Genomic DNA, 13281 nt, shown 5'->3' with positions numbered 1-13281 from the left:
TACATTAAAACTAAGCGAAATATGCTGCAAAAAATATTGATAACTAATGTATTTTAAGAAAAAATTAGAAGTAATTTTAACCCCCATCCATCAAAATGTAAATGCATCGTTCGCCTTCCACAATACCTTTTTTTATAGTGTTATTTCTATATTCAAAAAGTTGGAACAGTTTAAAATAAATGGCTTTTGAAAAAAAAGATCAAATTATAGAGCGCATTTTTAAATTCACTTAAAAATCTTCTTTTTCTCAATGTAACTTGAAAATGATAAGAGATACAGCAATGAAAAATAAAAACGAAATTTTTATCTGAAAAAGCCCTACATTTTTGTGTGGTATCTTTTTTCGTATATCTTATCTTTTTCTAGTTACATGGAGGAAAAGGAAGGTTTTCAAGAAAATTTAAAAATGCGCTCTGTAATTTTGATCTTATTTTTTTTTCAAAAACCGTTCATTTTAATCCAGTCCAACTTCTTGAACATACAGAGTGTCCCAAAAGTAGTGGAACGGTCGAATATCTCGCGAACTAAACATCGGATCAAAAAACTGAAAAATACGTATTCAATCATTTTCAAAAATCTATCCAATGACACCAAAAACCAACCCCCACTACACCCCCTGGAGGTGGGGTGGAGGGTAACTTTAAAATCTCAAATAGAACCCCCTAGGTTTTCTTGCAGATTTGGATTCGTTACGTAAAAGTAAGCAACTTTTATTCAAGACATTTTTTCGAACTGTGGATAGATGGCGCTATAATTGAGAAAAACGATTTATCCTGATACCATAGGTAAATTATAGAAACGGTCTAATATCTCGAGAAATACACTTCCAAATGAGAAACCAAAAAAAAGGTTTTTAATACTTTTCGAAAACCTATCGAATAACGCTAAACCTGACCCTCCAACCCACCCCCTGGAGGTGGGGTGGGGGGTAACTTTAAAATCTTAAATAGCAACCCCCACTTTTTATTATAGATTCGGATTCGTCATGAAAAACTAAGCAACATTTATTCGAAACATTTTTTAGAATTGTTGATAGATGGCGCTTTAATTGGAAAATACGATTTATTAGCGCCATCTATCAGCAATTTTAAAAAATGTTTCGAATAAATGTAGCTTAATTTTTCATGACGAATTCGAATCTGCAATAAAAAGTGGGGGTTGCTATCTAAGATTTTAAATTTACCCCCACCCCGTCTCCAGGGGGTGGGTTGGAGGGTCATTTTTGGTGTTTATCGATAGGTTTTCGAAAAATATTAAAAACTTGTTTTTTGGTTTCTCCTTTGGAAGTGTATTTCTCGAGATATTAGACTGTTTCTATAATTTACCTATGGTATCAGGATAAATCGTTTTTCCCAAATAGCGCCATCTATCCACAGTTCGAAAAAATGTCTTGAATAAAAGTTGCTTACTTTTACGTAACGAATCCAAATCTGCAAGAAAATCTAGGGGTTTCCATTTGAGATTTTAAAGTTACCCCCCACCCCACCTCCAGGGGGTGTAGTGGGGGTTGGTGTTTGGTGTCATTGGATAGATTTTTGAAAATGATTGAACACATATTTTTCAGTTTTTGGATCCGATGTTTAGTTCGCGAAATATTCGACCGTTCCACTACTTTTGAGACACCCTATATAAATAACACTATAATAAAAAGTATTGTAAAAGGAAAACGATGTATTTAAATTCTGATGGATGAGGCGTTAAATATACTATTTCTTCTTAAAATACATTAGTCATCAACTTTTTTGCAGAATATCTCGCTTAATTTAAATAAAATGGACTTTTGGAATTACTTATTTTAAAGGTCTTTTCAAGCACTACAAAAGTTATTAGTATCATTATACGCCTAAAATCGACAGTTTCTCTGTTATTTCAAGTTGAATACACCGATCTTAGCATGCAGCAAAAAAACAAACTCTTCTTACCTACCCTATCCCTCTTTGTATTTTAACTAAAGGATTTGTGAAGGAACGAATCTCTTTGTTTTTTTATAACCTATAGAAATATTTTAAATAGTTTTTTTGTTAGATGCATAGTTTTTAAGGTATTCGCAAGAATCTGTCCGAAAAGGTGTAATTTTTCAATGAAAATGGCCAATTTTCAACCACGAATAACTCAAAAAGTATTGAGTTTTCAAAAAGTAATTAAGGAACAGTTTTTGCTTAAAATTATGTTCTCTAGCCTCTTCCGTGGCTATTTTAACCAAAACATTTTTCACATCCGAGAAGGGGTCACACCCAAAATAAAAGTGCACATCGGCATAGGGTAGACTTTGTTAATTGGGCTATTCCCTACTTACTGTGAAAATATCAAGTAAATCGATGTAGTAGGATGTAATTCGGAGCCAAATACCCTCATTGACTGCCCTATTGGGCAATTTTTAATGCCCCTGCATCTCAATAATATTTATTAAAGATGAAAATCTTGGTTTGGGATGTGTTACAGAGTAGAATGAACGGTATAGCAAAAATGTATTATTGAACACTTTGTATACAAGTTGTTTTTGGGATGATCTTCCAAATAAATTTAAAAATCAAAATCACATTTTTATGTAGGTTATAAAAATTCCTTTATAAATTTCCAATACATCTTTGAATTGAAAATTGCTCGACCATCAAAAATATTTCTACTTCGCTTTTCAAGTTAAAAATTCCCTAAGCTATTCGTATTTCACTGGAATTTTATTTACTACAAAAACATTCCAACTTCCTACAAATAGAGATGATATCTCTGACGGCATACAAGGTCACTGCCAATATCCGTATGACAGTTGGGATCGCTTTTCCCTTCGTTTCTCGAACCTTTTCCAACAAACCATCGATCAGAAAGTCCCGATCAGAAACTCCCCGTGGGTACTTTTTTGTGCGACGCTATCTTTATTTCCAATTCGAATTTATCAATTTAGCTACTAAATGACATTTTTTACAAATTTTCTGCTATTTTTGAAGGGTTTACTTTGGATGCGATATAAAAATTTGCAGCCATAAAAACCAACGCTAAAATATAATACCAAATACAAGTTTGATTAGTTGGAAATATAGTCCGTTCTTTAACGGTAAAATATTGCAAAACCTCTAAATTTTAAAGAACCGCTTGGATTGATATGAAATTTGGCATACACATAGCTAACAAGTCAAAGAAAAAAAGTGATATTGTGCCGATTTGTGCTTTTGCCCTGGGGATGGATTTCACACCTTCTTGGGGGTGAAAAAATATTCTTCCAAAGAAAGTCAGGAAATGGATAAATTGGCTAATTTTAAGTAACTTTTGTTCTATAGAGTTTTTTCACTAAGTCAATACTTTTCGAGTTATTTGGCAGTGAATATGTTCATTTTTTCAAGAAAATAACCACGCTTTTAGTCGGTTTTTCGCAAATAACTCAAATAGTAAGTATTTTGTCGAAAAAACATTCTAAGCAGAAATATAGCCTGTAAAAAATTTAAAAAAATGGTGTATGTGTCACGTCTCTACACCTAGTAGAAGCAGAGTTATAGCTAATGAAAAATAGGTTCATATTCATCAAATTCCAAATGGAATATTTTAACGTGAAATAACCAAAAATAAAGCACATTTCGGGGAAAACTCATTACAAATTATTTAAAGTGTTTTAAAAAAGCTTCATTTTTGTTTTATAAAAAAATTTCTAGCATCAAAATTAAACAAGTTGCGCTCAAAATAATTTAGTCCCTTTTGGTTTTGGTCAAAAAATCGAGAAAATCACCCCCTAATTAGTATCTTAAATGAACAATCGTTACTTCACAAGTTTCTTGACTCGTGTATATATTTTTTATATGATCCGTAAGTTTCATCGGTTCAAAGTTCTTATTATTGAAAGGGCTGTACTTAAAGGGGGTTGAACGAGTCACTGATCACGAATGTATGCAAATTCAGAAACACCAAATCTTAATCAATTTTTGTCTAACAGAAAAACAAAAAATTACTTGATATTCACAAAAGAAAATCTGACTTTTTTTGTTTTTCGAGATTTTTGGTATCTCTAACAATTTTTAAATTATTTTGAAAAAAAGCATATTTTTCAAAATTTAAATTTTTAAAAATTTTACTTTGAAACCAAATTTTTTCAAAAATAAACACTTGAATCGATGAAACTTACAGATCATATTATAAACACAACATAAGTATAATAATTTGTGGAGCAATAACGATTAATTTCATTTAAGTTGCTAATTAGGGGTGGTCTTCCCGATTTTTTTTGCAAAAACAAAAGGGACCAAGCGCTTTTGAGCGTAACTTGCTTAAATTTAATGCTAGAAACTTTTTGTAAAAACAGAAATAAAGCTTTTTTAAACACTTTAAAAAAGTTATAATAGATTTTCCCCAAAAAGTGCTTAATTTTTTGGATATTTCACGTCGAAATATTCTATTTGAAATTTGGTGAATATGAATCTATTTTTCATTGGCTATAACTCTGGTTCTACGAGATCCAGAGACCTAACGCGTACACCATTTATTTTACTTTCTTATAAGCTATATTTTTACTAAGAACGTTTTTTTCGACAAGATACTTACTTTTTGAGTTATTTGCGAAAAACCGTCTAAAAATGTGGTTATTTTGTTGAAAAATTAACATATTCACTCGCAAATCACTCGAAAAGGGTTGACTTGGCAAAAAAGCTCTATAGAACAAAAGTTACTTAAAATTAGTCAGTTTATCCATTTCCGGACTTATTTTGGGAATATATTTTTTCACCCCCAAGAGGGGGTGAAAGTCACCCCCAGGGCAAAGGCACACATCGGCACAATATCACTTTTTTTCTTTGGCATGTAAGCTATACGTATGCCAAATTTCATGTCAATTCAAGCGGTTCTTTAAAATTTAGAGCAAAAACTGTGAAAGAATGGACTAATATTACAAGTCTAAAGATAAAACACTGAAAACTTTTGTTTTCAATACTTTCACAAAATTTATTAAAAGTAAATTCACTACAGCTTCTCCGGTAGAGTGCCTTTCTCAGGGACGTAGGCAAGTACGAAATTCAGATATTCTTTCAAAAGCCTAGGCATTTTCGTAATGACAATGACTTCGCAATTTGTATACTGTTTTCATTTTTACGAAATGACTTCACACTTTTAGGCGTTTGCAAAACTGCCGGAAAGGGTAATTTAATTTTTAAACAGTGTGGCAATTTAGGCACAGATCGTTGTATAAGTTTAGGTTATGTTGTTTATTTTTGTTATTTTGTTATAGTTTTATTTTATTATTTATGCAAATTAGTGCAATGAACTTGTCGAATAGCTGTTCCAATAAGTTCAGTAAAATAATGTTTATACTCCAAAATATTTAATGAAATTAAAAAAGTTTTCTCATTATTTAACATTTTTATAATAACATTTGTGCCTTACTATAAAATAAAGGTTTAAGAATCACTGGGTGTAATAAATTCATAGCATTAATTATTTAAATTTAATAAATTTTATAAACATAATCTAAATTGCAATGTTGTTTCAAAATAAAATTACGCTTTGACAGAATTGTATTGTAAAAATGTTCACGTTTCCGATGGTTTTTCAAATGTCTAAAAGTGTGAGAAGCCATTTTGTAAAAATAAAAACGTTATACAAACTGCCTAGTCATTACGAAAATGACTAGGCTTTTGCCATAATGCCTGTATTTCATACTTGCCTACGTCATACACACCACCAAACTTATATGGAATCACCAAGTTATATTTATTTCTTTTGAAAAAACTTTTTATTGTTGCGAAGAATAAAGGTTTTTATTGAAAATAAACAAATCGATAAAACAACCAGATAGTACGGCTCGGTACGGTATAGGTTATTAGTTTGCTTGAGTTGCAAATTGAAAGAAAATAAATAAACTAACTTTTATGCCCAAAAACGAAAATATGCCTCATGTGGGGTTATAGAACTTACAACGGGGAAAGATATTGGTCTTGTGGAGAAAGTAATGTTCTCAGAGGGACATAGCTGTAGAGCTATTGGTAACACAGGGCGTTCTGTCCAAAACCAAAATGCTAGGTAACAGGAACTAAGAAAGGCTCACCACGATCGTTTAATTCTCCAAGCTGCTAGAAAAAACCCAACTATTTCTCACCTGCAGCTCAAAAGGCAGCTTTTGGAAGCTACAGGTGTAACTTTTTCAGTTAAAACGATAAGAAGAAGAGTTCGTGCCAAGAAGTATACAGCAGGAGACAGTTAGGATTTCCCGAGTTATCCAGGCAGCAGAAGATTGGTCGCCTAAATTGGTGCCTTCAGCACCAAAACTGGAACATTAGGAATTGCAGTGGCCTAACCCCAAAGTGGGAGCAACAGTGGCCTAACCCCAAAAACAAAGTTTTGAAATAAATGCAATAATAGGTACCTATTTGCATTCGTATTTCTACTATGCTAATGGGATGGCGCTACAAATTATGTAGCGCCATTTAGCCAACTATAGAGATAGGTTATGTGGACCCTTGTCAATCGGAAGATTTCATCATCAGCATCCAGCCTTCTTCATCCAAAGTTGAACATAGGCCTACCCTAATTTCTTCCAGTTTTGTCGATTTTGGGCTTTCTGCAACCAATTCCCAGCAATCCTTTTGACGTCGTCTGTCCATCGTGTAGGTTGTCTACCTCTACTTCTTCTGTCTTCTCTTGGTCTCCACACTGTAATTTTTTGGATCCACGTCCCGTCCTTCATTCTGGCTACATGGCCCACCCAATTCCACTTCAGCCATGCTACTCGCTCTATAACATCTGTGACGCTTGTCCTTCCTCTGATTTCTTCGTTTCTGACCCTCTCTCTGAGAGTCAGTGCAAGTATCCAACTAGTGACCGTTCCATTCTTCTTTGGACCACTCTAAGTTTCGTTGCTGTAGCCTGGGTTAACGATAATGTGGCGGCGCCGTAAGTCATGACTGGAAGCACACATTAGTTGAACGTCTTCCTTTTCAAATAATTTGGCAAGTTGCTCTTGAACATGTCTGATAGAGCTCCATATGCGGCTCATGCTAAGGTGATCCTTCTCTGTAATTAGGCAGTTTGATTGTCTCTGGCAATTTGGATTTCACGCCCTAAGTATTTATATTTATGGACCAATGCTATTTCGTTGACGTCGAGATTTGGATTTTCGTTCGGTACCAGGTTTGTCATGTATTGTGTCTTTCCAAAATTTATGTTTAAACCAACTTTTTTACAGGCGGCATCTAACTCAGTAAGCATAGTTCTAATCTCTTTTAAGCTGTCCGTTATAAGAACTATGTCGTCTGCGAATCGTAGGTGGGAGAGCCTTTCACCGTCGACATTTATTCCTTTGGCGTCCCACTCCAATTGTTTGAAAGCATGTTCAAGTACTGCCGTAAAGAGTTTGGGAGATAACATGTCCCCTTGTCTAATTCCTCGTTTGATTTTTATAGATTTGGTATCTTTGTGTAGTCGGTCAGTCATGGTTGCATTATTGTATATGTTCGCTATCAGTTTGGAGTACCGATAATCTATACGACTTTTCTCCAATGCTCTCATTATGCTGTTAATTTCTATCGTCTCAAATGCTTTGTGAAAGTCTACGAAAGCCAGGACCAATGGTCGGTTGTATTCGATAGATTTTTCTATAATTCCTTTTATGCAGTGTAGGTGGTCGTTAGTGCCAAAGTTTTTCCTAAAACCCGCCTGTTCTCTAGGTTGGTAAAAATCTAAGTTTGTTTCCAGTCTATTTGTTATTATTCTTGTGAGTAACTTGTAGAGGTGGTCTAATAGGCTTATGGGCCGGTAATTCTCGAGGTCTGTTGGATCGCAATTTTTGTGTAATAAGATGGTAAGTGCACTGTGCCACCTTGTAGGTGTTTCACTTTGGTGCAGACATAAGTTGAACAATTCCTTTATGTTGTTTAAAAGTCTGTATCCTCCAATCTTTACGGCTTCTGTAACGATATTTTCTTCTCCCGGAGCTTTATTTCCTTTCATTTTTCTCAATGCGTTCCTGATTTCGTCTGTTGATATATCAGGCATCAGTTCCGATCCTTGGTTGACTAACCTTTTTCTTGAATCTTCTAGTGGCTCATCATGGTTTTGTTGGCTGTTGTATAGTTCTGTATAAAAGTCTTCTACTACCCTTAATAATTCATCTCTGTTGATGATGATATTTCCATCTCTATCCTTTAATTTCGTTTTTTCTTTTTTGCCGTTTGTTAATTGTCTTCTTGGAACTTTGAGGCTCTTGTTATCTTCAATTGGTTGTTGAATTTGTTTGTTTTTATATTTTCGGTTGTCCGTCCTACTAGATTTTTGTATTCTTTTGCTTATCTCTCTAAGTTCATGGTGTTCTTTACTTCTATTACTTTGCATTTTTCTCGGCTCTTCCATTAATGCTTGTGTTTGGAGGCTTATTCTTTTGATATGTGGTGTCTTTCGGCAGTGTATCTTTTGGCTCTCTTCTATAGCTTCTATTATAATGTCATTAATGGTGTTAACATTTAGGTCTGTAGTCCTATCGCTTTCGAGAATGCTGTTAATGTGTGGTTCAAATGCATTTATATTTTTAGGTTCGGTCCCGGTAGTTGTGGACTTCTTTTCTCTCTTACCCAACGTTTATTTCTATCGAGGCTTTTACCATTCTGTGGGAGCTACCTGTTGAAAACTGGTTTAGAACTGTAACGTCTTTAAAGATTTGCTTCTTTTCGGTGATTATAAAATCGATCTCGTTCCTAGTTTTTCCATTTGGGCTCTGCCACGTCCATCTACGATGTTCTTTTTTGTAGAAGAAGCTGTTCATTTGAAACAGATTTTTTTCCAGCAGGAAACTAAGTAAAGTTTCACCGCGTTCGTTTCTATCTCCCAAACCAAATTTTCCCAGTGATGTTTCTTTATTGTCTGCCTTTCTCCCCGCTTTAGCGTTAAAGTCACCACATAAATATTATGGTATAGTATGTTGTTGTATTATTTAAGGCTAGAACAAGGTCGTCGTAGATTTTATTTAGCGTATGGCTTAAGCATATCACAGAACATATTTAGATTTATGCATTATACGTCGTCGTAGAATTCCTCTACTTCGTAGTCCGCATGGCCAATTGTTGGGGCATATAACTGTACGATTTTTAAGACATAGCGTTCTTTTAGTTTTAAGGTTAAAGAAGCTAATCTAGTAGAGAAACCTTTTACTGATATAATGTTGCTTTCATGCTTTCTATGTACAAAGAAGCTAACGCCTCCCGTTGTTTCAGTTTCACTACCGACCTGATAGAATAAATGACCTGATTTCAGCTTTTTCAAGCTTTCTCCTCTCTGTTTTACCTCGCTAACGCCTATCACATCCCATTTAATTTTCGACATTTCTGCTTCCATCTCTATGATTCGTTCTTCAGTAGCCAGAGATCTAGCATTATATGTAGCGACGTTGAGTTTTAAGGGTTTTATAGGTTTGGTATGTTTAATTGCCATAATTTTGTCCCCCCAGAATCCGAATTCGTAGGACAGACTATCAGTTTAGTGCGAGATTCTGGAAGTTTTTTCCTACTCGCCTGGGGTACTTTACTTTTATATAACGACATTTCCATTTTCTTTTAGGGGGTATTTAGGCGTGATTTTAAAACCTGCCGCGCTTGCCAAGACGTATTGGCTGGTTTTATCGGAATTAAATTTCCTTTATTCCAGTTGTTACAGTTAATCCGCTGATAACAAACTGTATTTTTGTTACACCCTGTATATATATAGGTTATATTTGGTTCTTAGGACATCAAAGTATATTGTTTAGACAGTCCCTGGATACAGTCACTGATGTGACTATATCATGAGTTTTGTAAGAGAGACTAAAACCTTTTTTTACAGTCACCTCCTGTTTTCATATATTTTCTGACATGTTTTGTAGTATATTCAACTATCTATTTACTAAAAAACATGTCAAAATTTACATGTGAAAACAGGAGATGATCCTAAAAATGGTTTTTCGTCTCTAGTCCTGTCGCCAGGGGGGGTACAACGGCCTCGTTAATTCAGACGGACTTACTCAAGGTTTTCTTATGTATTTTGACCCGTAGAACACGAATTTTTTGGGTAACAGTTGATCCGGATGTCGATAAGATTGTTATAGACCAAGAACTTGAGGAATCTAATAACAGCGATTTTTGGCAAAACAAAACAATATTTTGTATTTTTTGGGCCATTTTAAGTAAAAAATATTTCTACAAGTTTTTTCGTAGGATGCACAGTTTTCGAGATAAACGCGGTTGAACTTTAAAAAAATCGAAAAACTGCAATTTTTGAACCCGAATAACTTTTGATTAAAAAATAAAATAGCAAGTCTGCTTACCGCATTTGAAAGTTTAAGTCAAATTATATCGGTTTTGATTATTTGCATTGGTAAAAATTTATTTTTTTATTGTTTAACAAAGCTATAAACACGTAGGGTTTCCCGTGCTTTTACATGCGTTTTAACGCATGTAACGTAGAAATAGTCTTGATTGCACTAGTACCTATTCTACCTACTCGTTCGATTTTAAATGAGAAATCATAGAAACATCACTCACGCACTAGTTGTTTGTAGCTTTGTTTAACAATAACACAATAAATTTTTAGCAATGCAAATAATCAAAACCGACATAATTTGACTTGAACTTTCAAAGGCGCTTAGCAGAATTGCTATTTTATTTTTTAATCAAAAGTTATTCGGGTTTAAAAATTGCAGTTTTTCGATTTTTTGAAAGTTCAACCGCGTTTATCTCGAAAACTCTGCATCCTACTAAAAAACTTGTAGAAATATTTTTTGCTTAAAATGACCCAAAAAATACAAAATATTGTTTTGTTTTGCCAAAAATCGCTGTTATTTGATTCCTCAAGTTCTTGGTCTATAACAATCTTATCGACATCCGGATCAACTGTTACCCAAAAAATTCGTTTTCTACGGGTCAAAATACATAAAAAAAACTTGGGTAAGTCCATCTGAATTAACGAGGCCGTTGTACCCCCCCTGGCGACAGGACTACTCCTACAAAATTCATGAAAAAGCAGATAGGAGAATTGTACACTACAATTTTCTGATGTTTGGGGTTTGGGGCTAACTTTTGTGGTAACAGGGTTCACCAACGTGAAGGTGAGGTTGACATCGGAAGATTTATTGATATGTTAATCTAAAAACGTTCTATTTCTGGCTTAGGCCACTATTGCTCTGATTGCCTTATTTGTCTTTTTTAGATTGCTCAATCTATGTTAATATACATTATACAACTTGTAATAAAAATACATAAACCTGTATCTGAGGTTTGGGTCCTATTACCTTGTGATTTTTAACTTTATTTTACTAAAACATAATTTATTAAAAGCACGCTCTCGTACTAACTACCTTTTAAAAATATGAAATGAAATAAGTCCTTAAAGTGGAGAAAAAAGGACATTAAAGGCAACCAGTATACCGCACACAAGGTAAAGTTGTTACCGGTAATGGAGAGTAATTAAGAGCTTGTTTTACTTTTTAAGTGTTTGGCGCATAAAAGGTTTTATAGAAAATTGGTGCATACAAAAAGGACCTACACAGTCTAAAGCTTGTTTGATAGATGCGGTGTTTTTAGTCCACGAGCTTATAACTGTTTTATAGTTTAAAAGTTTCACATTAAAGCTGTAAGTAATTCGATATAAGTCAAATATTTTGTGCTAGCTTAATTTCGGCTTTTATTTTTGTCTTGGTTAAGTAGTTAATGATTGTGTTAGTTCAAAATTAGTTTTTGATAAAGCTTTAAGTTTTATAAAATGACATTATCAAGTACTTCAATCACAAACGAGAATAAGTAAAAAATCAACTTTAGCTCAAAAGTATATATTTTTTTAAATATGGCACAAATTAATAAAAATGTTACAAGTTACAAACTTTTCATAATCATTGATATAATCGATATAACATGAATATAATAGCGACTTTACTACTAATGCTGCTGTTTCTCGCATCCTAAGGCAAGCCACACACCAAAGAAACATGAAACGAAAAACATGAAACATGAAACGTGAAACATAGTCCTGTCGCCAGGGGGGGTACAACGGCCTCCTTAATTCAGATGGACTTACCCAAGTTTTTTTTATATATTTTGACCCGTAGAATACGAATTTTTTGGGTAACAGTTGATCCGGATGTCGATAAGATTGTTATAGACAAAGAACTTGAGGAATTACATAACAGCGATTTCTCGCAAAACAAAACATCTTTTGTATTTTTTGGGTCATTTTAAGCAAAAAATATTCCTACAAGTTTTTTCGCAGAATGCACACTATTCGAGATAACCGCGGTTGAACTTTCAAAAAATCGAAAAATTGCAATTTTTGAACCCGAATAACTTTTGATTAAAAAATAAAGTAGCAATTCTGCTTACTGCATTTGAAAGTTTAAGTCAAATTATATCGGTTTTGATTATTTGCATTGCTAAAAATTAATTTTTTTATTGTTAAACAAATCTATAAACACATAGTGTTTCCCGTACCTAATACATGCGTTTTAACGCATGCTACGTAGAAATTGCCTTGCTTGCACTTGTAGCTACTCTACAACTCGTTCGATTTTAAATGAGAAATCATTGAAAACATCACTCACATACTAGGTGTTTATAACTTTGTTTAACAATAAAATAATAAATTTTTAGCAATGCAAATAATTAAAACCGATATAATTTGACTTAAACTTTCAAATGCGGTAAGCAGAATTGCTACTTTATTTTTTAATCAAAAGTTATTCGGGTTCAAAAATTACAATTTTTCGATTTTTTGAAAGTTCAACCGCGGTTATCTCGAAAACTAGGCATTCTACGAAAAAACTTGTAGGAATATTTTTTGCTTAAAATGACCCAAAAAATACAAACAGATATTTTGTTTTGCGAGAAATCGCTCTTATGTAATTCCTCAAGTTCTTTGTCTATAACAATCTTATCGACATCCGGATCAACTATTACCCAATAAATTCGTATTCTGCGGGTCAAAATATATAAAAAAAACTTGGGTAAGTCCATCTGAATTAAGGAGGCCGTTGTACCCACCCTGGCGACAGGACTAACATGTTTCATGAAAATAAAACACTGCTAAACAAATCTCAAAGTCCGCCTACCAATGAAACGAGTGTGATTCATGCTCACAACACATTTTTATTTTCGGAAAGTTTCATAAATGGCCGGACGTCTATTTGTTTAGCAGTGTTTTATTTCCATGAAACGTGATTTATGTTTCAAGTGTCTTTGATGTGCGGCCTGCCTAAGTTTCCAATTCCTGCAAATTTTCCAATCACCTTCTTGTAGACTCTTCTTTCATCGCACTGTATTGGTACAAGATCTATACGATATTCTTGGTCTTCAC

Source organism: Diabrotica virgifera, chromosome 5 (assembly GCF_917563875.1).
Source record: "Diabrotica virgifera virgifera chromosome 5, PGI_DIABVI_V3a".
NCBI lineage: Eukaryota > Metazoa > Arthropoda > Insecta > Coleoptera > Chrysomelidae > Diabrotica > Diabrotica virgifera.
The sequence above is the reverse complement of the archived record's forward strand: the minus strand, read 5'-3'. Positions refer to the sequence as shown.